Below are 27,520 nucleotides of genomic sequence, written 5' to 3' on the forward strand. Positions count from 1 at the left end.
TTCATTCTGAACTGCAGAAGCTGGTAGGAACAATTCCACAGGGGAATATTAGTGATACCTATTAATATGTAATGTGGAAAATATTCAGGTTTGATCATTTTATACAAACATATTAATCATATTGGAACGTGTGTGTATCATCTGGCATAACATATAAAGTCTGAGAGAACAGGGTGTGATATTGTTACTGCTAAAACTCCATGCATGTAGAAACAAACACTACTTATACTTACATAAATTAATGCATTTCATGACACAATTGACTGAACTATATGGGTCAGTGATTTTTCTGTGTAGAGGTGTCCTCAGTGAACATTGCATGTTTTGGGGAGATATCACTGACTGATTGCTTGCTGGTTCATTTTCAATGTTAATTATACGAACATGATAGCTCTCTCCATGACGGATAGGAAGTTGTTGACAGGAAGACCTTTTCCTGTGATGGAATACCCTTTCTTTCGCCATAGAACTGGTTTTTCCTTCAGCAGTGCATTCACTAAACCGGCCTTCTGGTAATTGCACTAAAAAGGTTTCAAAACAAAATGAAAAAAAGGCAAAAATCGAACAGGGCTTTGTGGGCTCTTTGTTGTTGTTTTTTTAGATTTTATGGTTTGTCTTAGAATCGTAAAAATAACATAGACATAAACACTCAACAAAAAAACACCAAACAAAAAATAAATAAAATGCTCTCAGGCTGACAAAACAAACAATTTTTTTCATGAGGATCAGGTTTAAGTCAGTGAGAATACAAAAAACCAAAGATTTAATCACCATTATCTAACCTCCTTTGAACAGATGTCTGAAATATTTTAATTGCAGCTAACTCTGTGTTGTGATGAAGAGCTAGTCTAGGCAATACCTCCAAGATCCCATTTCAGCCTTACTTTCTATGATTTCTAGGAACTGAAAACAAGCAAATATTAAAGAAACTTCTGCATGTTCTGGGCCAAACACATTTTATTTTATTATGTTCTCTAGATGTTTCAGATATTGTGTGGTGATGTAAAAAAACACTGTGACATCTGCACGATCCCACATTTTTCTCTTGAACAAAACAATCTCAGGAGTAGAGCCAGAAATCTTTTTCTCACCCACCTGAGGCTTAACCATTTCTCTCTTTCCTGTCCACTTTTTAGTCAGATGTTTCTGGTACTGATGGGGGAGGCAAAGTACTTTCACTGACAATATCCATCAGTTGAGTGGAAATGTAGAGCACGGCTCACCTTGGCTAAGTACAGATGCTGTGTATCAGATGTTTTAGCAGGGGTCGCAGTCACTACAACCTATGACTATTTGATCCTGGGGTAGGGGCACTCTCTGCAAAAAGTTAGATGGACTGCATGCTGTATTCTAGTCATGAATTTGGCATCATTGTTTACTTAAATTAAAAAATGATCAATCCTTGGCCCTGATGTTTCACATAAGCAATGATAAAAAGATACAATATGTGCAGTAAACAAACCCAATAAGCTGCAGTGTTAAAGTTGGTGTACAATAAGTGATAAGCTGGAGTGGTCAAAGCACATTGATGAGCATTTTGTAGGCAACTTGGCAAAGCGGACTTTTAACAAAACATTAGAAGAACAGCTTTGTTCCTTCCAAGCATAACCAGGTGGCAAGCCAACACTTTCCAAATTTTGAATTAAAAAGGACTGTGTTTCACTTCAGTTATGCTCTTTCAATGAGCTCTCTACTCATAGTCTACATAGTTCTACAGCTTCTACAGAATACCCTTACAGTGTAAATTTGCAAGAGAAAGCCTTTCTTGTGGCCAAATGGGAAGTTCAAAACTCAGTGAAACTAAAGGGAGTGAAAGTTTTCTTCTAGTGTCACCAGGATATTCTTAGCTTTCATGGGCTGGATGCCTGCTAGAGCATAATCCTTGTCTTTTCATGGCAGAATGCAGGGTACGCTTACATGATTTTCCAAAAATCAGTGTTTAGAAATGTTCATTTTTCATATATTAACTTAGTATTACAGAAGTGCCTACCATATATGTGCCTGCATACAACATGTTTGCAAGGTAAGCAAATGGAATAAGCAGCATGATATTTATTCAAGTCTCTTTAGCATCAGATTGGTTGGCCACTGTCTTTGTACAGCCTCCTTCATTCTCCTATTTCGGAAGACTTAGAGAGGAATGGAGCCTACAGATTTGCTACTTACAAAACTTGGGGCACAGAAGTCTTGTTTCCCAAGGGATCCCAAAGAATCAGATGGAGAGTGATTATTCCACAGCAGTAATTTATGTTTAGGGCAGTAATAATTCAGTTTAGCCTATCTCTATGTTTGTTTCATTTTTATATTGTCCTTTGTCAATTATTATTTTGTTTGCAGTAGAAAAAGTGAGTGTACATGTGCTCATGATGTACAATAAGTGTAGCAATCTGGTGATAGAAGTCCTCTCAGCCCATGCTCGGCCAAAAAAAAGGGAGGTATGTTGTGCACTTAATTAAGGTGAAAGTAAGTTAACAGCTTGCTCAGAATCCAAGTGCTGACAACTTTTCATTCTGAGCACAGAATACAGCATGTCGCTTGTAAAGGCAAATAATTTTGTGTACTTATTTCATCCAGTAATCTGAATATACACCACAGCTTTCAGACACCTTTAAAGCATGTCTTCATCTGAGTTACTTCTGACTGAGTGTTCATTCAAATTACCAGTGACGTGCGCAGTGCAATACATCCACAGATAGCACTTCCTGGGTGCTCAGTCTTCTTTTCTTTGCCACTCTATTTCTGGTTGAGAAGAAACAGGGTTTTGAATGAGATTGGCATGCCACTCTTTCTCTGGATTATGTTTAGTTTTTTCTCTCACTGCCCAGCTTTGTTGTAAACATTTCTGTACTGAATGCTTTTAATTCATAGACATCGAGTGTTGGGGAACACAGCATCTTTTCACACAAACTATCTTGTACAATGTTGGTTTGATTAGAAATAGGTGTTGTGGCATTTTAGGCATAGACCCATTTGCACTATATAGGCAGTGTTGAGAGCAAAGAACTGGGAAATACTGGATTGTTATGTGACAGAAAAAGGCAGTGGAACAGGTTGCCCGAAGAGGTTATGAAGTCTTCAGCTTCAGAGGTGTCCAAGACTCAGATGGATAAAACACTGAGCAACTTGGTCTGATCACAGTTGAAGGTTGGATTAGAGACCTCCTGAGTTCCCTTCCAACCTGAGTGATCCCAAAATCCTGTAATCCTACAGTCAGTATAGGCACCTAATTGATCTCACCAGTTCACTTTATTAAGCCAATATATTTCATGTGCACTGAAAAACAAGCCACACACTTAGATGCATAAATACAGTTTTCAAAAAGGTCTGTAATGGTAAGTGCTTCTGAAAACTGACTATCTGCCTCTTTAGGTGCCTTAATTTCCTAAAAAAACCCCAGAATTTACACCCCAAAGCCTGGAAGTCACATGTTGCTTAAGTTAATCCCCATGGGATTTGGTTTTCCTATTTTCCAATATCATTTGAGTGCTGACTAATATAACAGAATGGTCTGAATGTGGTAAGTAACTGTTGTTGTTACTATACTAGATTTCATTGAGAAGAGTTTTTAGATGTGTTTTCTTTTTTCCATGGCATTAAAGCCACAAGTTGAGCTTTGTCTGTGATGGTAGATATTGAGAAGTATTACTTGAAGGTTTATATAAAGTCTTGGTTTTGCTATATACTTCCCCTGGAGAAACAAAAACTAGTATTGCCTGCTTGTGGCCCAGTCTACCCACCTTGTCCTGTTCATCCTCCACCTCAACTCTTTTGTTTACCAGACCTATGTAATGACACTCCAGTAGCCACTTGCCATGAAGTATCTTTATGACAGCACTTCCTGCCCAAGTTACACCACCACTGGCGTGTGTCTACACTGTAAGTGCCTAAAGAAACTATTTTTTGTGCAAATGAACACATTCCCTGTAGTGACAAGGGAGGTGAAGAACAAACTGTACTTGAAGACTTCCAGAAGGAGGTCCTGTGCATTTAAATGCAGGTAAAGAGGCTCTTCCTCTGAAGACCTCTTCAAGCACTACTCCTTCACTGGCTGCACTGGAGACTCTCCAGGAATTGCTTTCACAAATGTTGTTTTATTAAGGACCTAATATTTATGGGTCATGAGGCAGAGTATATCCAGGCCATTGCTCTCATTAAATCTTGATGCCAGATAACGAAAATGATTTTTCAGTAGTAGAGACCTTTTCTGTCATTTATGTTAGTAGAGGCAGTAAATGATTTAACCAGGAGTTCTCTTCTGCGTCTTTTCACCAAATCTAACCTGCATTTTAGAGAAATCCTGTCAGACAATTGTTCAGGCTCTAATCATCACCCTTTTCCAAAGAGGACACTGAGCAAAGAACTGATCAGCACTTAGTGGGGAAATGACAGAAGCCAACAAAGCTATTTCTCTGTACAGAGAGTATGGCATAATCCAAGTGTTAAAATTAGGATCTGCTCCTTAGAGAAATTCTGTCATTTCACCTTAGGTAGGCTTTTATTCTTCCATTTTGCTTGAAGGTCTCTGTAAAAGGGCACCTCACCTTTTAATTATTTACTCTAAAGTCTTCTTGATTCACATTTAATGGAAACACATAGCTCTTAAAAAATGAATGAACTCTTTATCATAGACTATAATGAGGCCATTTCTATGGTAATTAATTTAAGACAATGGCAGTCACCTGGCATATACTATAATTACGCTTTAATATTGAAGCTGCTCTTTGCAATTAACTGAAAGGAATTAGTAAACTATGTTTTATTAAAATGAAGCAGGCTATTATTATTATTAATATTATTATTACTACACTGATCTCAAATTCTTCTAAAACATATTTTTCTGGTGGCAAATATTTAGTTCACTTTCACATTAAGTATTCTTAAGACCATAGTGATGTCGGAGTGGTTTGTCTGTGTTTTTCAAATTAGAAAATCAAAGAGGATAATCTATAGTTGACTGCTACATGATATTAATATGTAGCAGTAATATATATAGCAGTAACCATTATTATGCTAGTTTTACAGACAGTACATCATCTCTATGTTGATAACATTGGGCTAAGATGTTTTCCTTTGTTGTTTCGTATTCTAAACACAAAACAAAGTATCCCTTCAGACAAAAATATCCTTTGTTTCATTGATCTTGTTTTTCCCAAAGCCTTCCCCAATGTAGATGTAATGGACTTTATCTGTTTGTCAGGATCTTATTCTCCATTGGTTGCAGGCAGTTTGCGTTGATTCCTTTGAATTCACAAAGCTAACCATAAGCTTAGTTTCTGTCTTCAAATTCTTTACCCTCTCAGCAATTCTGAATACTGCTCCTTATTCTTCTTACTAACTGAACAACAGGCCAGCCTTGTAATCCTTGTCTTGCTCTCAGTCTAGCCAGCTCACTATTTACAAACACACACACTGCTGATTATATAATTATACTTTATACATGCACAAATATAAAATCATATCTATCATACAGGTGTATATAATTATATGTGGACAATTATTTAAAAGTATGTTGTGTATGCACATGTGTTTACATGTTTATATGAATAAGTATGGGATGGCATGGATAAAATTCAACAAAGATATGTATTTATCAAATGTAAACTATAGAGATAAATTTACAAAAAGCATTTTCTGGTAATTAAAACAAAAAATTGAAGAAGATAATGTTTTAGATATACCAATTTGGCAAATTAGAACAATGTTTCAAGCAGGTTATTCAGGGGTTTCATCAGATACCTGTTTTCCAAAACGTGATTCATACACTGGCAGGACAAGCTGATGCCAACAGAAAGCTGTGCAACTGATGTTTTGTCAAATCATATTTCAGAACTAATAATGTGTGCTTCACTCACTACTCTGCCAGAGAAACTGAAAAAAACCCCAAATTGCTCCTGGAATGGTACTTCATTTCCAAGCAAAAGATATGCAAAGACATGTGTAAACAAAGCAAGGCCTGGATTATGACTTCATTATGATGATTACGATTTCCCCAAATCAACTATAAAGTCCATTACAGTAATATATTAGATTTTTGTTTATAATACAAATCCGTATCTTTTTAGAAGAAAGCTAAACTGTGTATTTTGTGTTTAGCAAATATGGTCCATTATTCCTGCAAAGTTGCATTTACTTTTTACTGATATTGCACACTGAGGCAGAATATCATTAGCCAGAAAGAAACAATGTTAGCTGTACCGCCATTTCCATTCTCTCCAGAGATGTGCTTTGGAAAAACTAGGTTTTTAACTTTTGATACTCTTACAGCCCATACAGCAGACAAGAACAAGAAATGGCTGGAACTAATTGCTGAACATATTTACAACATGTGATAAAAAATGGAATTTTTAGATATTTCCTGTACAGATATAATATGGGTCATTTTAATAACTATTTCATTATTTCTAGAGCAGTGCTGGTTTTTCCATCATATAGTAGTAACTGGAAAACACTTATGTTTAACTATTCTTTATATAATTGCTTTCATATTTTTACATTGCTTCTATTGCAGAAACTGCATTTCTATAATAAACTAAAACCAGCTGCTACATGATGCCAATATAACATGCTGGAGGGATGACATGCTCTGGATGACATCCAGAGGGACCTTGACAGGTTTAGGAGGTGGGCCTGTGCAAACCTCATGAAGTTCAACAAAGCCAGGTGCAAGGTTCTGCACATGGGTTGGGGCAATCCCAAGCACAAATACAGGCCGGGCAATGAGTGGATTGAGAGCAGCCCTGAGGAGGAGGAATTGGGGATATGAGTGGATGGAAAACTGACTATAAGCCAGAAATGTGTGCTTGCAGCCCAGAAAGCCATCTGCATCCTGGACTGCATAAAGAAAAGTGTAGCTGGTGGGTCGAGGGAGGTGATTCACCCCCTCTATTCTGCTCTCATGAGACCCAACATGGAGTACTGTGTTCAGCTCTGGGTCCCCCACCATAAGAAGGACATGGACCTGCTCGAGCAGGTCCAAAGGAGGGCCACAGAGATGATCAGGGGGCTGGAACACCTCCCCTGTGAGGACAGGCTGAGAGAGTTGGGGTTGTTCAGCCTGGAGAAGAGAAGGCTCCAGGGAGACCTTATAGCAGCCTTCCAGTACCTAAAGGGGGCCTACAGGAAAGATGGGGAGGGACTCTTTATCAGGGATTGTAGTGATAGGATGAGGGGTAACGGTTTTAAACTGAAAGAAGGTAGATTTTCATTAGATATAAGGAAGAAATTCTTCCCTGTGAGTGTGGTGAGGCACTGGCACAGGTTGCCCACAGAGATTGTGGCTGCCCCCTCCCTGGAAATTTTCAAGGCCAGGCTGGATAGAGCTTTGAGCAACCTGGTCTAGGGGGAGGTGTCCCTGCCCATGGCAGGGGGTTGGAACTAGATGATCTTTAAGGTCCCTTCCAACCCAAACCATTCTATGATTCTATGAAATATTCTATTCTTATCTCCCTATACTATTTATGGTATCTTCTTCCTTTCTGGTTGTTATATAGATCTGTTTGCTGAAATCTCTAGTGAAGTGAAATGAGTGATTGCCTGAAAAGCACATAAGAAATAGGACATTTTGCACCATACTCAAAGACTGTTTATCAGCTGTTCACTGTCAGACAAAAAGGACATTTCCAGCAAGCACCAGAGAGGTCTGTCTTGGTGTGGTATTACTGAATAGTTTTGTTAATTACTTTGACCTCTCATTAGAAGTGATTTGTGAAATTTATGGATGGCTTCCTGCCTCACAAGTACTGAGACAGGATGAAAATTCAAAATGTCTGAGCTAAATTAGAGAGATGGTTTGGTATCAACAAGAATAAAGTAGTGCAGACAAAAGCAAAGTGCTTCACGTAAGAAAGGAGAAATGGAATGCATAAATACAAAATGGGGACTCATTGTCTCGGCAGCATTACTGCAGAAAAGGATCTGCGAATAATAATTACCACAAATTGAATAAGAGTCAGGAATATAATGCTGCTGTAAAAAGCAAAAAAAAAGCCATGAAAAATGTCATGTCAGTCCAGGATATATTAACAGCGATGTAAACTGTGTGAAGGAGTCATTTCCATTCAAATGTACCTAGTACCAGAGAGTCTCTATGAAGAGTACTGTGTTCACCTTTGGGCACTATACTTTGGCAAACAGGTTCACGTGTTGAAGATGAGTAACAACAAAAGGAAAATCAGGTTAGACAGCCATCCAAAGAATGGAAACTAGAAAAAAAAAAAAAAAACTGAGCTTGTTTAGTTTGGAAAAGAGAAAGCTAATGGAGAATATAACTTCAAAATACAATTTAAATGAGTAGAAGGTGCTGAGTTTTCCTCAATGTTCACTGAACGTGAAACAAGAAATAGCTGGTATAATTTACCATAGTGAATGTGCAGATTACGTATGTGGAAAATCTTGACTGGGAGATGAGTTAGACATTACTGCAGGCAAGAAACAGGGAAGACTTTGAAAGATATAGATTTGTGTTGAATGGTGTAGGTTCAAATGATCCTTTTGTATGGCCTCAGAGTAAACAAGTTCATGAGGTCTCCTCTGACTGTGCCTTGTCTCACTGAAATAAATTCAGGGCCACCAGAGGAAGAAAGTAATTTTGACATCCCTGTGCTGATGCAAAAACCCCACCCAACCAAGGCTTTTGGGTCTCCTGAATGTTTAGACAGGGACATTGTAAGTAGGAATTTAATAAGCATCAAGTTGCCTTTCTGTACAACTTTGAGTTTTAATATAAATAAAATAATTAATGAGATCATTCGGTGATATGGATATATATTCCTGATACCAACTGTACTAAAAATTCCAATGGAAAGTCAAATAAATAGTTCCTTGGTTGGAGAGGGGAAGTTGTGCTTAAGAAGTTCAACCTTTTTTTCTCATTAGAAAGGGAACTTAAAGACAGCCTCATTACAGAGTACACATACCTCCATGGAACAATATATGGAGCTCTAGGGTGTGATATTTGCACAGGTTAATTCTCAGCCCATGACCTTTCTTCTAAAGGCTTTTTCTCCAATCTGTATGGAAAGATAGTATGCTCATGGGGATAATCAGAGCAGAAGACAAACTTCTGGTGCTCTGAATTGCTCCCAGGAGGGTCCTATCTCTGCTTGGAGACAGAGCCCAGGGAGACTACCTCCCTGGGGTACAGTTAGACTCACTGTCTACCATTCTGAATGCCTCCCTAATTTAGCAGCTGAGAGCTGAAAGCAAAAGACAGACAAATTCAGAGTTTCAAGCATTGACAGTGATTAAGCTTTGGAAGACACTGTAAGGGAAGTGGCATATCTCTTGCTATTTTTAAATCAAAACTAGATGTCTCCCTGAAAGATTTGCATTAGTCAAACTCAAGGCATGATGCAATCAAACTAAAGCTACTGGTCTCACTACAGGAATGAGTGGCTAAAATGGAAGGGTCTATGATTTAAGAGGGTGATCTAATGGCTTAAGTAGGAGCTAGAAATTGTTTTACATGAGCAGTAAGAAACATAATAGTAGAGTGTCTACTACTCAAAAATAAGATAATTTCAGTCTCCTCTTCGATTTACCTTTTTTGTTTCTTTTTATGCCTAAAGTAGAAAAATATCTATTTGTTGACAAGCTAAATTATTTGTAGTTTTAAATAGCACTATACTGCTATCAAAAACACTGATGGGACCTGATGAGAACAGTCCATGACATTTTATCTCCTTAGCCTCTCTTTGTCTTCCTTTATTGAATTGACTTTATTTGCATTTCCTTTATTTCTATTTTTACACCTACTGAAGAATTAAAACTTTGTGAAAGGTTTAGTACTGTAACAGTGTGTGCGGTGGCACATTAGTTTTTTAAACTCTTAGGGGAAAAAATTGAATGCGCAGTAATCTATAAGTTATGCACTATCTCCGTTCCCTCACTTGTCTGCTATAAACTTTCTGTCCTGCCTTGGAGGTTGAAAGGACAGCACTGCAGAAAAGTCTTTTCAACATGGACATTTTTAGAAGCTGTTATTTGTCTGTATGATCTTGCTTATTAAGCAATAAAAAGTCATTGAAAAGAGAGGGTGCACATGCAAATAGACCTATGACAGAGAGAAAACTGAGCTTGGACCATGATATTAAGGTGATATACTGGTTGCAGCCTTGCATTTAAACACTTGCTCTCTGCTACAGGATGAAACAGCTGTAATTTCGCACAATGTATTTTGTGGTGTAAAAGAGCTTGGTATTATTCTGGGCAATGGAGTTGAAAAGAGCCTTCCTTTCTTAAATCAAACTGACAGTACTTGTGAGAGGAATGTGTTGTAGACAGTGCTATGAATATTCATGCTGTGAAAAGATAAGGAAATGGGGAAAATTGAATAACCAGTTGTCAGCAAAATTTATGTTCTATAAAAGAAAATTCAGTGTCCAGAATTTCTTCCTTGGTTGGAACTTTAAGTAAGGGGAAAAATAATTTTAATATACTGAAACAATGAAAATATAGCCAATAGTTTAAAATCATATTTTAATTGCAGTGGAGTTTTGTGAAAATATTTAGAACATGCTTTTGGTTTTGACTTGTAAGAGTCAAACTTAACTTGTAAGACTCTCTTCAGTGATACTTTACTGTTCCAACTGATAATTAAAAAAAAGATATCTATTTCAGATTGTGATGAATCTCTAATAGTGCAAAGAAAGTAAAAGTAGCTTCAAAGAAAAGTGAGTCTGAAGGAACGGCAAGCAGCCATCTATTTACCCAATTTTTCTTTGTATTTGATGACAATGAAGTGATTAAGTTTTCCACTGAATGGTCTTTCTATTTTTGTCCTCAGTATCATTTCTCTGGGTAACTGGCAGTTCTTCCTTAAGTCCTTTGCCCCTTAAACTTGTTTCCTATGAGGCTTATCTACCAGTTTATTAAAGTCCTCTGTGCTGATATCTGTAGTTCAGCTCTGCTTGCAGAATCACTTTTCAGCTGCTCAGGAGTACTTCTGACAGTATAATTAGTGTCAACATGAATAAATAGTGTTTGATAATTTGGCAAAGGGGCCTTAGTAATCTGTCAGATGTGGGTTTCTGGGACATGAAGCATCTCCCATGGTGACAGCTCTGTCTCGCAAATAGGTTTCTCCATTCCTTTCAAAGGGGAGTCACTTTGTTTCCTACTAAGGGCTGTGGGTCTGGTCTCACAATCCTTAGGGCACATGGCTTTTCCTGCTCTGCCAAGGGTAGCAGTTATCCCTTGGACATTGATCTGTCTGTGGCCACTGCTGTAAGCCTTCCTTCCCCAGGGTTTCACTGCCTGTACACCAAGGGAAAAAGGTCCAGCTGTGATATGGCACAACTGAAAAAGTTTGACCCAAATGACTCAGAACAAACAGTGACAGTCTCTGGGAGGAAGAAAGGTAAAATTACAGACAGATATTATCACTGAGATGAAGTTGTTAGTAGCTCAAAGATTTAAGAGGGAAAACATCAACATGGGAAAATACAAAATCTTAAAGAAGAAAACAGGGAGGCTGGTCAGGCTACAAATCTGTGGGGCAAGTTGTTGGTGCCATTGGCATTGAGTGAGCTGGTGCACAATGACAAGTCAGCAACACTGGGACCTGCTCAGTGGGTGCTTCTGGTTCATCAGAAACACCATCAGGTAGTGTCTGTGACCCTGGATATTTTTCCCTCTATGAATTTCACAGGAAGATGTATTAAATCATAATCCCCTTAAACTTAGGCAGAGCTTTGTTTCCCATATGGACATGGGCTTCATAGTTGATGGCCAAGGCAAATCTGACAGAAGAGATTTCTAGAATTGTGATGTTTATGCCTTTTGGTGTTTATGCCTTTATGGTGTTTATGTCTTTTGTATTTCTTCATAAAATTCATTCCACAAATCCCTTTGGTGAAATTCCCAGTTGCTGCCTCTCCTGTTTGCTGGTTAGTTTTATAGATAAGAAACCCTCTAGTCTTTTCCAAGTTCCACTTTTTAGGTTATGGTAACTAATGCAAAATAGACAACCTATTCTGATGGAATTAATATTTTACACCACTGTCACCTGTTAATTTACATTAATTTTTGTTGTTGTGATTATTATTAATGATCCCACTGTTGTTATTATTATGATACCCTTCTTCCAACATATCCCTAAATGGAAAGAAAAAACTAAAAGGCAGAAAAAGGGAGGTATGGAAACTTCAAGTTCTGTTGAAATGATGAAGAATGAAAATGGAAGAGTTTTTTAAGGATCAGAATAAGTTGTGTATTTTGAAGGAATATAATGAGATCTACAGTTTTCAAGGTTTTTACCATGATTTGTTTAAGTTAGAACAGCCTTAAATCCCAGTTTGTGTTTAGCTGATGCCACCATAAATTGGGAACAACTCCATAAAAGTTAATGAAAATTCACAGCTATAAAATACCCTGTGATTGAGGCATTTCAGTCAGAATCCAAATATCAAGTCATCTCTATTTCAACAGAGATAACATTAGAGGAGAAAATTTTCATATTATATCATAAGTACTTCCTTCTGTTGCAGCTGAAGTCTGTGATTAAACAAACACCAGACAAACAGAGATTTTATGCTCTGAAATTATTACTTTTCCCTGCCAAAGGTATTTTATTAATAGATTTTGGTTTTTTTGTTGTCAAGTATAGTCATTTTGGTAAACTACCATCTCAAGAATTATGAGTTCATTTTAGCCTTATTTTCTAATATTTAGCTTAAAGTTGACCTTTTATCTTATTGAAGAATACTCCATGAAGCATATATATCCACTTGTTGTTTTCTCCATCTGAGAAACCAGAATATTTTCTTATTTTCCCTGGTGAGAGGTCGGAGTATTTGTCAAAGTGTGGAGGTGAAAGAATAACTCCCACTATCCCCTGACAATTCATCTGTTCTTCATCAGAGAGGAATGAATTAGAGACTACTGGCAAAAGAAAGGAGTGTGTCAGGTGTGGAATAGCTTTCAGTGTGGCTAACTTCCACCAAGACCAGAAAGTCTACCTGAGAGTAGTTGTTACTTATTGGGCCAGATGTTTATTTACGCTTCTGACAAAGTTGACAGCATAAAATGGTCTGAAAATGAGTGCAACTGTAACAACTTCAGTTCCCTTTCTCTTGAACAGAATTGGTGTAATTTATGCAGGTGAGACCCAGTCTTTTTGAGGGTCCATCTGCCTTTGGTACTCACAGGAAACCAGGTTTATGGGGTTTTAACATGTAGTAATTTTGATGTTTTTATCTCATCTAGTGAGTTATAGAAGTACTTTTGCTCCTTATTGTTAAATAAGTAAATGTGCTCCTCACAGTTAAAATACACAAAGGTGAAGAGATTTATGTGTAAGTTATACACAAAAATCCATGTTGAAGGAAGAAACATAATTTGAGTTTTCCAGAGTATGTATGGGTGTGTCACGGATACAGCCCTAACATAATTTCCATGGTTGCTACTTGAAAATAGGAAAAAAGCTCTGTTTGTCTAAGGAACTGTGTGTCCTTCATATGCATGTAATTCTAATGAATTAACCATGTACATCTATTATACTTTCTATACTAAAGTAATCTGCTTGAAGATTCAGTTTCCATTTTCTATCAAGGCTGAACCCAATTTAAAGGATAATGCTGATAAGACCTCAGGCAGGGTAATGAGAACATTAGTGAGTACCTGAAAATGTCAGCACAAACCACTTTAATGTAAAGATTATCAAGAAATGCCATCTCTTCAAAATGAACAAAACCAAAGAGACTATGACGCAGTGCATACAGGATAAGAAACTTTATTTTTTTCTTTTAAAAGGGTAAATATTTCTGCTGAATTAATAAAGGACTACTGAAAATTTGTAAAGTGGTTGTGCAAGATAAGTACACAGGGCTGAATGAGAAAAGCAACAGGCTGTTAAAAAAGACAGAAAAAAAAATCCCCATAAGAAATATAGGATAATACAAACAGAAACTGAGATGAGAAAGAGTTTTAACACCATTGCCTCCTACCCCTCCCCCCCCCCCCTTTTTTTTAAATTTTCATTCATTGGGAGAACTTGTTAAACCATTTCTTGGGATAATTTTGAAGTAGTCTGATATGGAAAAGGAGGATGAGTCTAAAATGTAAAAATGTTATAAATATTATCATTGGCATAATGACAAAACAAGGGAAGCAGGAGAGAAATTTTGGTTAAATTACTCTCAGGAAGGCAATAATACTGGGTTCCAGATCTGTGTTTCCAAAAAGTTCTGTATTTACTTATTTAACTAGTTAAAAAGGGAAAATTGTAATCTGCATTTTAGGATTTGCATTGCCTAATAAAACAACTGATTCCTTAGATAGGTATTAGCAGAAGATTGGCACCACTGCAACAAAAGTGAAAAATACATCCAATGCCACATCTCTATATTGAAATATATAAACTGTGTTGCAAAACAGAGAAATGTGGAAGAAGAACAAAGACAAAAGAAATAATAAGAATTGTGTATTGTTGTATAAATAGTCTGGAAAATTAGATTAATAGGATAATATTGGTAGGAGATCTTTATCTGACAATAACCCACATTGACATTCCAGGTGAATAAATTTAAGGAAGATGGCTTCAGTGATATTTACTGAAGAAGATTTCGACAGCAAAACTTTTAAGTAAAATGTACTGAAAACTCAGAGTCTTGATCTTGAAGATTAGAGCAAAGTCTAGACCCAGTGACTGGAAATAGAACTGAGGCAGGTTCAAATTGGAAATAACAGCTGTGTGCATAATTAACCACTGGAAACACTTATTGAGAGATGTGGTACATTATCAGAGGAAATCATTAAATTATCATGGGCTAGGCTTTTAAAAACATAACTTTTAGTTCAGTCACAAGTCACTATATTCACTGAGAGAAAAGTTATTAATTTATGATTTTCTGTCATACAATCAGTTTAGCCTATCATAATGGGTCTTCTGGCTTTAAAATCTATAGTCCAAATGAAAATGCAATCACAGAAAGAAACTATATGAAATCAATGGATTTTAAAATTTTTCATAATTTGGACCAGGTATCTCAAGACAGATATTTTCATGCATTTTTATCCACAGAGATTACTTATGCAGTTTATTTAATAAATTTCACCTTATTGTAATAAGAAGTTGGAAACAAGGAAATCACCAGCCTTGGATCAGCTCACTCCACACTGATGACTTTTGGATATCACTGTGTAAGATTACAGAATAAACAGAAGGATTTTTCTTGCAATTGACTACACCATAAATTTACCAAACTATAAGAAGCACTATGTGATAAATATTATCCATAAGCAAGCAATTAATTAAAAATTTATCGTGTTGTTGGCAATTGTTTACAAATTATTCTGTGCTAAAATTAAAACCAGCATTTTTGAACACTTATGACAGCTCTTGTGAACAATTAACTTTCATAAATGAGTGCTCATGAATGTTTTCACAATGTTTTTTGTCTCTAAGAATTAATAGGCATACAAATTTCATACCAATTTTGTTCAGGTAGTTATTTTTTAAACTGACACAGTTAAAACAGTACAATCCTGTACATGCAAACTTGTCTCCTGTTTATAAATACAGTTTAGACCTGCGTTGTGCTGGCTGACTTCAGCGGTGCTGTCTCAGCTAGCTCAGGGTCTCTGGTCACTGTTGTCTGTTACAAGATTTGAGAATGAGATCCACAAAAACCCCATACAGGTCACCACCCAGTGAAATGTGTCACTGTGATGGATGAGCTTAAAAACTGGCATTTTCATGGATGGGAAATCTTAATTGTGAGCTGTGGGGAGTCACTTTCATGGAGTGCAAAATCCAAGAGTTTTCTGCTGGAATTAAGGTCTTTTATCTCAAATTACAGGTGGAAAAAGAGAAAATATTGTCCAGTGTCTACTTGTTAGGGTGACGGCCTTCTAAAAGGTGGGTTCAAACCCCTTCCAAGAGAGAAGCACTCTGATCCTTGGCCTGCCACATCCCAGGGACTTTTGTCTTGCCTCTGTGAAGGCGATTAGTTCCTTGAGGCTTTGCCATGGAGTGAGACCCTGAGCACTCCTGAGCTGCTGGGACCTGATCTTCCCATGAATGAAAAATAGCAAGTCTACTGGGTAAGTGTGAAATGATGCAAGGGAGGCACGATTCAGGCCAAGGTTTAAAGTGCTTAAACATATAAAATTAGGTAGCTGGGCCTGTTTCTGAAGATTTAGAATCTTAAAACCATGAAGGCTCTAGCCAAGGTGCAGGAATGGTTTACAGTGAAAGAGTTCACAGGGTTGCTGTGTCTAGTCAGCCATGCTTGCCCTGCTGTGCAGATTGCCAGCTCTTCATGAGGTAGGTGCTAAGCTATTTCCGTTTACAGACTAATGTTTAAGGCTAAACACAAAATTTCCCAAAGAAGGTGAAACTTTAATGTCAGACTGACACTGGGGAGAGAAACTGCTTCATGAACAGTTCACAGGGGTAAAGCTGGCTGGGGTGACTGACTCACCTTGAACAAAAGAAAAATTTTAAACCTTAGCCTTTAGTTAGTTTTCATCTTTTTCTAGATACTAAGAAAAACTAAAAAGACATGAGTGAGTTTATTGTAAATCCTACAGAAGATAAACAAATTCTGTTGTTTTAGGAACTGTTGGCTGAGTTCAGATCATCGAGTATTTTGTACAGCTTAGTAGGTGTAACTTTTATGTGCTATTGATGGTCATGGAGCTATTCATGTCTTTTAAATCTAGCTACAGTGTTTAACTGCTGCATGTGAGTGAGACAGCAATTGTTGATGACAAATTGCTAAATTGCATATAAGAAAAGGGCTACAGATACTGGAAAAGATCAAAACCACAAAAAAAAAAACCCGCTTAGATGTGCGTGTAAGCTAAATTTTAAAATATGAGATTAGCAACAGCTGTCTAATTAGAATGGAGTCCTGTGCATTTACTCAGGTTTCATAATTGTTCATTCTGTTGCTAGTCTCCATAGATGATTGATGGAGTAAGGTTAAAAGAATCAAAATCCAGCAGTTACCTAATTTACCTGCTCATCTGGTATAACTGCAGCATCTATATTGAACACCACTCACCACTGCAAACCATAAGCACAGCTCAGGCTTGCATTTGTCCTGTATTCTCTGGTGCACGTTAACATGGGGTAATGCTGCTGCTGAATCAGTGCATGAAACTGTAGCCCAGCCCAGACTGAACAAGGCAATGCAGAGAAATGTGGGCAGCTGCTTATAGTTGTGGTAAGGGCTCTTCCTTTATTTGAGCAGTAATGCAAAGAATTAGAAAGAATCTGCACCACAGCCTAGTCAGCAGTATCAGGCCAGTCAGTTTTTCACTTGGAGACTATGTTGCCCCTATCACCTGCCCCAGGGCCTTTATCTTCTCCTATGGAAGAAAAGATCTTCTCCTATGGCTGCACCAGCAGCCCTCCCCAGACACATGGGAATGAGTGAGGAAATATTGATAACCTGTGTGTGGAGAAAACCTACTAGACCATTCATTGTCAGCTCCAGGTAAATCATGTGTTCAACCCTGTCCTTTGCCTTTTACCTGAGCAAGAAGCAAAATTAATTACTTGTTCTTCACCTAACAGGAGGATTTGCAAAGGGAGTGTTGCCCTGCCCAGATACTCTGCCCAGTACTAATGGCAGCACTTTTGGAATGGAATCCAAATTAATTCAAGCTCCTCTCTGAAAGTGCACTCTTTGGGCTAGTCAAAATGTTTGTGCCGACTGCACAAAAAGGTCACAATTACAGTTAAGACCTTTAAGACCTATAAATATTTTACAAAGTACCACAGACCTCATGGCTCCATCAGGCATTCAGTCATTTCTATGAACATGAAACATGAGACTCCATGCATCCTAAAGCAGGACAGTGCCTGTTATCCAGACCTCAAGGGAATGCAGCTGGGGTCCCATGGCAGATGTCCGTCTTGGCCCTGCCAGGCTCAGGCACTCCCGTGATACCACAGTAGCACAAATTCGCCTTCCATTAGGACTTCTCTGACATCTAGTCACTATGACACTGTACACTAGATGCCAACCAGAGCTGGAGACACACTGCTGTGTTCGTATGAGGCAGCTATGCCAATGTGAAAACATCAGGGACAAATGAATAACTTCTCTGCTCAGAGACTGAGCTTCTCAGGAATATGCATTTCAAAACTGATCATACTTTCTGTTCCAAAGTTGTTGTGTTAGAGGCAAATTGAGAAATGACATCAGGCTGACTGTTGGATTTCACTCTGCTGAACTGAGAAAAACATCATAATTTGGATGGTGGGAACAGCAATGGTATGAGAAATTAAGTCCAAATAGATAATGCAGGAAACTTGGGCACATTTTATTATGGGTTTGTGGCACTTCTGCTTGTCATTATTTGTCCATGTAAGGAAATGGAAAAAGACTGTGTGGATTGAATTTATCAACTGACTTGGAAAAAAAGATTGATAATATTTCACACTTCTAAGTCCAGTGAAATTTAAAGATGCATTACCTTCATTGTTGCTACACTCCACTATGGTTCTTATCTGTATAACTTGTCAGTACCCTAGTAATCTAATTTGTATTTCAGATAAAATGCTCACTTACCCAGAAATGAGCTGGTCATGTATATAAGCAGATAAAGTCTGTGTTCCTCTTTATTTGTAAACATGCTGTAATTTACGCGTTTGGACTTCTGTTCCTTGGTGGACTCCTGACATGGATTGAATTATACCATTTGCAGCTGTGCTTATTGGAAAATAAAATAATTGCTTTTCTTTTAGAGGAGAAAAAACTAGAAATGTTGCGGGCAAAATGTTTCTTAATATAAATATTAAATTACTTATTTGTTTACAAGGTAGAAAGATATGAAAGTACTTAATCACATCCTGATATTTAGCATATGGTTTGTATGTTATACAGATGAAACTCTCTAAATTCTCTGATTTATGTATTTTGTTAATAGATTTATGTGGTGGTTTATTTCAATGTTCAAATTAGTTACAGACAAAGATTCCATCAGAAAGTGTAATATTCTATACCTATATGTGTGTGTGTCTGTGTTTTGGAGTGTGTGTCCTTAATCTTAATTAATTTTCACCACAGAAGGTTTGATTTTCAGTGTATATTATTGACTTGCCTTGATTTGATAGACAATAAGATGACAGATCATGCCTGTTTACTTCAGCACATCCTTTTTGTTCCTGTTGTTATGATGAAATGAGATGTATACATGTCTACAAAAGATACTGCAGATAACATCAAATTTTGTGGCCTGTTTTTCAGAAAACCAGAAAATCTTACCTATACTATACATCTATATTTAGTGTAAAGTAAGAGGTGCAAGATAAATAGAAGGATGAAATATTCAGTTTGGGGGGAAATTCTTTACAAAGACAGTGATCTGGATATAATCTCAGTTGGAAATTGTAATTTCACAGACCGTTTCTCATGGAATAATGTTGCCAATCTATCTGATGTCAGAAAAAATATTGTCTGTTTCAGGCCTGAGTATGTTCAAAAGATAGCCCAGAACTTCACTGAGCAAGTAGATTCATGATGAAGGCAGTAAACAAGAATTTGCTAATTATGGACAAAGGGAAGCAGATATGGTATCAGCAGCTCATTGCTACTATTTATTTTTCTTTATTCAGAAAATCTGAGGAAAGAGCAGTTTACAGTTGTAGGTATACCTCACAGTTCAGAGATTACTACTGAAATTTTCAAAATTCAATGAAATTAGAGATTTAAGAACAAACTGAAAATAGACAAGTCAATGGTACATTTTTAACTGATTTGAATCTGGATGATCCTACTCATATGATATAATCCCAGAGGCATTTCTGATATTGGATATTTTTTTTGAAGAACAGAAGTCAAAGTGCTGAGATGAAAAACTTTAATACATTAATGAGTAATACAGAAGAAGCACAGGGCTCAGCACTTGCCATCCCACAGTGAAGACAGAAATAATTCAGTTACATTTTTTGCCCTGAACACCATGACCGTGAGGAACGTAGAAACATGTTTTCCATCATTCAAGCCCTGTGCTTTTATTTCAAATGCGCTGTCCTTATAAAAACTGACACCCTACTAGAAATATTACTTATAGGAACTGGACATCTGTGAAGACAGAAAAACTGCAAGTCTTTTCAACAATTGCTCTCATTTGCAGGTTGGAAACAAAGTGGTGTTTGCAAAACTGGCTCTTGTAATTGCAGTCCTGTGTGTCTCTCTTTCTCATGCATCTCTCTGCATACCCTTTAGGACATGACATTTTGAGGAAATGAACCGTTTATTAGGCATGTGCAGTCAGTCCTGATCTGTTTGAGCAGCAATGCCCTTATTTGTGCCTCGTAAATCAGACCTACAACTCACATTTACTCCCTGTCTGCCTTAGTTCTGCTGGTAGCTCTTCCCTGGTTGCATGAGGATTGCCTGTACATGTTAGTGGCTTGAGGAAGGCTACTGCTCCTTAAATGGTAGGGGCTCCTAAAACTGCAAGATCTTGTGCAGTCTGTTTCTGGATATGGATTACGTGCCAATGGGGAAAATTTCACAAACATGGATTACATGCCACTGAGGCAAATTTCACAAATGGAGAATACAATTCAATACATAAACTGAAAGCAGGAAGAAGAAAAGAAACAGTATACATACAGCAGTCTTAGGTCTCAACAGTGCTTGGGGGAAGAGGGAAGATGATTGTTAGTTACTCTAGCAATTAGGCAAGAGCCACCCTACAGTAAACACTGTTGCTCTCTAAGTTGGATGAAGATGCAGTCCTCTAACCAGCCTCATCAATTCTGGCAAAGAACAGACTTTTCATCAGGGAGAGACTGTGTTTAGCTGAGCTCTGCAATAGTAAAATGCCTATAAAAGGAAAAACATTTTACATTTCTCTGAGTCTTTGTGTGCAAAATAGCTCGCTGTCGCTGTCTGTGGTAAACGAAGCAGGCATAGCATGCTGGAGGGGTTGAAAACGAGGGGGAAAATGGGTTGTTTTCTTACAGCTGTCATCTGAAGCAAGATATTTCACTGATAGGGACTCCATCTCAGTATCAGAGTAATGATGATTCATCTCATTTTGAAGGGCACTCTCTGTCCAGGCTGCTAGGCCTCTTGCAGAGACCATAGCAGCAGACACTGAAACTGTTAGTTTCAGAAAAAGACTGATACATTTTTTGTTCATCTGAAGTTTTGTGATGTATAATTGTATCTGCATTCTAAACAGAGTAGAGAAGTCTTTCCCCTGAGGCGAATTTAGGGGCTGTGTCATGAAATGCCATGACATAAGTGCAGGACATACACGTTTAGATCAGTCATCCTTATTCCTGTCCTTCCTAATGCCTAGTCAGGGATGCTGACAGAAACAAGGAAGATTGCCCATGCAGAGCCATGCAGGGTCAAATAACAGACAGCCCAGTCCTACAGCCTGCGGTCTTGGACACATTTCAAATCATTGAGCACTAAGGGATAATATTTCAGTAGAAATAAAACAAAGTGAGATGGAGGAGAATCATATTGCATGTTTGTCCCCAAAAAAGGTGGTTTTGCATCCAGTTCCTTGATTTTAGCTTCAGTGATTGCTCTGAGATATGCAGCTCAAAGAGAAAAGCATACTAGAAATATGCACTGCTTCCAGAGGAGAGGACTGCACAGACACCTATCTTGCCTTACGAGAGGCTTAGCTGGCAGCAGCTTGGCTTGTCAGAGTGGGAGCATCTTGACTTGACTGCCTGTTTGCCCTCCGAGGAGGCTCTTCTCTTCCAGGAGAAGGGGAGTTGCTGCGGAATGTTTCACTGAGCATCAGTCACTCTGTGAAAGAATCTATATGGTTGTACACTAAACAGAGTAGAAGCCTGCAAAACCATGCTTCCGCAAAGATAGAACAGCAAGCAGAATGGCTGTCTCCTCTGTGTAGCATTTTTTTTCCCCCAAATCATTCCTTTCTGAGAATAATGATGTTTATTTGTGAAGATATGTCTACTGTTGCCCAGAAATAGCCCATATACGTGGAACTCCAGGACTTGCTATGAGAAAACAAAAAGCCTCACTTTTCATAAGGCTTATAAGGAAAATTGAGAGCATGTGTTTTCTCTCAGACAAAATGTCATTACTGTACGTTTCTGCTTTTGCGGAATTAGCTGAAAAAAATCATACGTTTTGGATGCTGCTCTGGGATTATGAAGTTACTAATCTGGTTGCTGGCACTCTCTCAAGGCCTAGTCTATACATTTAAAAAATCAAATCCAACTTAATGAAAAGTGATTGCCAGAGTTGTTTTCTCTTAGCTGCAGTCATAATGCACTTTATGGATGGACAAAGTGCTGGGTGAATAGAGAGAGGATAAGTAACTTGCTCAAAGTCATACAGGATGCAAAGAATCCAGGCACCCTGGTCACTGTGACCTATCCTAACCTATTCCTATTTTTATTTCTTTTAACAAGATCTAATTGTATATTAAAGCTTTGTTTGCAGTGGGAAATAGACTATCTGCCTTTTCCCCCACCACCTTGATGACCTTGCTAGTGTTAATGTTGAACAAGAAACAATATGTGCTGACTCTGAGGGTGGCACGACTTAACTCTCTATAAAGCTGTATACCTTTCTTCTCATTCTGTGTATTCTCCAATGAGAAAGGAGGAGAATTTTGAGATGATTATAAACCTATGCAACTGTCCTTAAAAAATCTCTTTGCAAAGGAGGAAGATGTGAAATCAAAACTTACACTAAATGAAGATTCAATTGTTTCCTCAGTCTAGTGCAGAAGGAATATGATCAGTCTTTCGGACTGTGCAATGGTTGTGAGACCTGGGTGGCTTCTCAGGCTTTAGTCTGGAGATAACAAGTAGTATCTGGAGTGCAGGCTCTCACTGGGGTAATGATGCCTTCCATTCAAAGATATTTCAAGTCAGGGAAGCAAAGTTTATCATGTCTGCATCGTTAGAGTTTTACCACCATATTTTAGCGTGTATAAATTCTGTAAGTCCACCTTTAAGCCTAATGAGAACATTTAGTAAAGTATAAGTATTTTGGTGGGGCCCTCATCTGCCATTAGTGTTTCAGATCACTCTTCCCATACAGGACAATGCTGATACAAGGAACTGGATGTTATAGTGAAGCTGGTCATTATGAGAACACAGAAAGGCAGATGAATGTTTTATCCATGAAGCTTAAGCATGAAATAAAGACATTTGACTCAAGTCAATGACCTGTATAAAGCAAGAAAAGATCTGAGGATACACAGTCTTAATGGTGGTTATTTTCAGTTTTTAAATATTAAATTGTGTTTAGTGAATTCAATGGTTTTAATTTTTATTAATCATGTATGATGTTGAAATGTGTGTATCACATGAAGGTTCTTGGCCTCATATCACTCAACACCCGATTTTTCAAAATTTCCATTAGTTTTTCAAGGGTACCACATCCTCTATAAACATTAGGTCCTCTCAAAAGACACTTTGGAAAAGAAGTCATTCACATTGCTTTGTCTGTCCAGAAGTAAAAAAAGAGAAAATAGGAGTGACAGAAATTTTTACACTGTATTCTTTCTTTCTTTCTCTTTCTTTCTTTTTCTTTCTTTCTTTCTTTCTTTCTTTCTTTCTTTCTTTCTTTCTTTCTTTCTTTCTTTCTTTCTTTCTTTCTTTCTTTCTTTCTTTCTTTCTTTCTTTCTTTCTTTCTTTCTTTCTTTCTTTCTTTCTTTCTTTCTTTCTTTTCTTTCTTTTCCTTCCTTCCTTCCTTCCTTCCTTCCTTCCTTCCTTCCTTCCTTCCTTCCTTCCTTCCTTCCTTCCTTCCTTCCTTCCTTCCTTCCTTCCTTCCTTCCTTCCTTCCTTCCTCTTCCTTTCTTCCTTTCTTCCTTTTCTTTTTTCCTTCCTTTCTTCCTTCCTCTTTCTTTCTTCCTTTTCTTTCTTTCTTCCTTTCTTTCTTTCTTCCTTTCCTCCTTTCCTCCTTCCTTCCTTCCCTTCTTTCTTTTTCTTTTTTTTTTTTTTTTTGGTAGAAAGACTGAATTATTATTTGACTTGTCTGAGCATCTTCCTAGTCATTAAATGAATCACTTGTCAAAATACTACATTTGACAGCCTGTCAGTGAGTTAAGTGGCCAGTAATCAATCTAGCAAGCAGCAATACTGCTAATAGGCAATGATTTAAAAGGTTTGCACTACCATGACTGTATGTAGACTGGTTTTCCTTGTGATAGTGGATGATCCTGATCTACTGGAAAGTTTTTGTTTGGTTGGTTAGTTGTTTTTTTAATAACAAAATGAAAAGCACCATGAGCAGATAGTGACTGATTTTCTCATTTCCAAATCGGAAGATCTGGAATTTCTCAAAGATTTCAGAAATTTAAAAAGCCAGTAATTTACATTATATTTTCCATGCATAGCTTGGGATCGTAGAGGCAGGGGAGTAACTGTTTTTAATTTTGGATGCATTTAAATAAAATCCATTTTTCTTTTCTCATTGGTTTTTAGGATTATAGTGATCAGTAACCCTGGGATTTTGCATGTAACTTTTCCTAAATCCTCTGTCCAGCAGCACTTCTCAAGAGATCTTGTCTATTTTTTATTGCAGGAAAGATAGGACAAAGTTTAATTTCCCCTTTAATCTCTATTAAATGATTTCTTACATATTCAGTGTAACTAGGAGAAAAACTATATTGCCCATGATGAAATCACTGCCAGTGGCAGACCTGTTTATTTTAATGGGTGGTTTTTAATGGGTGCAAGGCTTTTAATTAATTTTTTAAATTTAAAAAATCATCAGCAGAAGGATGCATAGCTGAAGATGTCCTGCAATATCTGTAAATTTCCCTCCTACCAACAGTGAAAGAAGAGGTTATGTATCTTTACACAAACGCACACACATATTCCTGCTCAGAATATGGAACAGAGAATATGGAAGAGGACAAGAGCATGAGAAAAAGCAACAGTTTTTAAGAGTGTTATGCTGATCTTTGTCTCTGCCTCCCACCTTCTCTCCCTAGAGAGAGCAGCAATGGCACACACTGCTGTTGAGAGTGATTTATAGACAGATGCTTTGCCTTGTGTTATCTTGTTAGGTAGCCAAAAAGCAAGGGGATTTATGTCTCCAGAAGGTTGGTGTTGGGGCCCAGAGTGCATCCCCTTCCTAGGAGTATCACTGGCAGAGTTAGGGTGTTGAGCAGACTGAGTGTGGGGTCAGCTCGTCACAGATATAAATCATTGTGGGGCAGGGTAGAAATAGTGGCATGACTCTCTCTCTCAGGAGCTGCTTTTAAGCCCAGCTGATGCAGCATGAGCAGGGACCAGTTGTGCAGCAGCCGTGCCTGCACCCAGCCTCCTGCCTCCTTGATGCTGATCCAGATCTGCTGGCTTGGCTCCCCAAGGCTTGGCTCAACACTGCAGTCTTGATGGGACATCACCGGTTGATGTGTAACCTCTATCACTGTCCCTGGGCCTGATTTTGGCACAGACTCACTGTTCCCCATCCAGCTCACTGCTGGTGAGTTGTCTGTGTGCCAAAAATCGTCATAAAATAGGAGGCAGGGTCCTAAGAAAGTCACTGCAGTCTGTGCAAGGAGGAACCCCATCTAGGGCCAGCTCAAGAGTTAGGATATTGCCACTGCTGAGTGGATGATGTTTGTTGGGTGAGCACCATTAAGGTGGTAAACAAAACCAAACCCAGTTCCTCCTGTCTCCCCTTCTTCAGTGTCAGGGACCAGCTGGGTGGCACAGGGCACATTAAACAGCCAGGGATAACACACCTGATTCTTTAAGGTCCAACAGCTTTGGCTGGTCTCCAGTGGTATGCAGTGGCATTTGAAAGGCTGGTGTGCTGGAAGGAGGAGGAAAGAAACATCATAGTCCTTAGGACAAAGGCTGGCAGGTATTATTGTAATGAAGCATCTTGCATGTGGCTGTTTTCCTTCTGTTTTCCTTCCTCCTACCCTTGCCCTCTCAGCATGTCTAACATTTGCAAGTCTGAGTTGAGCTGCTGGCTAATGGCTTGCAGAGCCTCCCTCAGAGACAGAATATAAAGAGGTGGAAAAAATGGGAATTACAGAATTGTGTAGGTGGCTGTAGCAGGAGAATGCTACAGAGAGACATACCAGGGGCAGAAATACCTCTGGGATTCACTAAGAAAAGTGTTTGACATTTAGTTTCACTCTTGATTTTAAAAAAAATATTTTTCTCTTAATTTCAAACAACTCATTGTTCTCTGTTTATTTGTTTATTTCTATTGCAAGGTAGGGCAGGATGTCTTCACACAGGTTATGATTGTTGCTGAATGTAGATGTTGCAAGGATGTATTCTTAGCAGTTATATACAGACCTTAAGGAGCCTGAATCATTTATTTAGTCTCTCAGATGGAGACATCACAAGAGCTGCTGTTTCTGTGTTTACAGGTGAGGACGACAAGTTACAACTCTGTGTTCAGCCATCTTACAGGGCTGGATAAACCAGTTTTGAAGCAAGAACCGACCTACCAGTTTTCAACCTGGTATATTAAAGTAAATGGACACTGATTTTGGATTTCTTTGATAGTTATTTTCTATATGAGCTGCTGAACCGTCCTTGCTGATATCTCAGGGTACAGCCCATTGCAGTTGCTTTAAGATAAACTAACCTGGTTCATGGCTCAGAGAGTGGATCTGGGAATCTATCTTCAGAGCTCCATATATGGCCTCAAAACTGCTCATGTCAGAATTATTCCAGTTTGGGGGGAGGACTGGAAGAGGGCAGGAATTTTAATGATGTGCACTGTGAGAGCTGGATTTGTAATATTTTTTGGTATAACCTGTGCTGTTTACCGACATTCTAGAGTTACCCTGTTAAAACAGGATCTTGCCATTTGTCTTGTCTGTTCACAGTTGGCAGCTATTGGGTCATGTATGTTAATTTGAGACAGTACTAGAGATCAGTGTTGTTGCAACAATGGCTGGCTGTTGCCTTAGTCCACACAAAATACTTCTCTCCCCTGTTTTTTTTTTCTTAAATTCCTGGCACAATAAGATATACCCCTGTTAATTCTCATTCTATTATCAAATACTCTGTTGAGGAAATTCCAGTTTTGAAAGATTTGTGTCAACTGTCCATCTTTCACAGGTAGCTGCCTCTCTTTGTGAGCGATTTTATTTTTCCCTTTCCAGTGAATCACATTATATTAATTATTCCTGCTTTCTGCCTCTAAAAAACTCATTTTCATCCCCTGTTTCCAAACTCTACATGCAATTTAGCAAAACAACCTGACTGTTTAGACTGTAAAGTTTTCACAACTTATGTCCTAGCATCTGCTGTGGGAAACAATGACCAAAATAAAGTAGCCTGCTATCAGAAAAGTTTAGGCCTGTTTAGCATTCAAACCAGCTGATGCCTTTTGAAATACGAATGCCTGAGTTTTCATCTGACACTTGCTCAAAATGCAAATTGATCCACATAAAACAAGACTTGCCTGAAAAGCATTGACGATATTTTTGCCTTATCAAAATATCTTGAGAGAGAAGTTAATGAGAAATGAACAATACTTGAAAAAAAAGGCCACACACACAGTAGCATGACTGGTCTGATGGCAGTCAGGTACTCTGAGTTGTGCAGGAGCTGTGCATTAGTAACTCATTTTTATAG

This window comes from Strix uralensis, chromosome 2 (assembly GCF_047716275.1).
Source record: "Strix uralensis isolate ZFMK-TIS-50842 chromosome 2, bStrUra1, whole genome shotgun sequence".
Lineage (NCBI taxonomy): Eukaryota > Metazoa > Chordata > Aves > Strigiformes > Strigidae > Strix > Strix uralensis.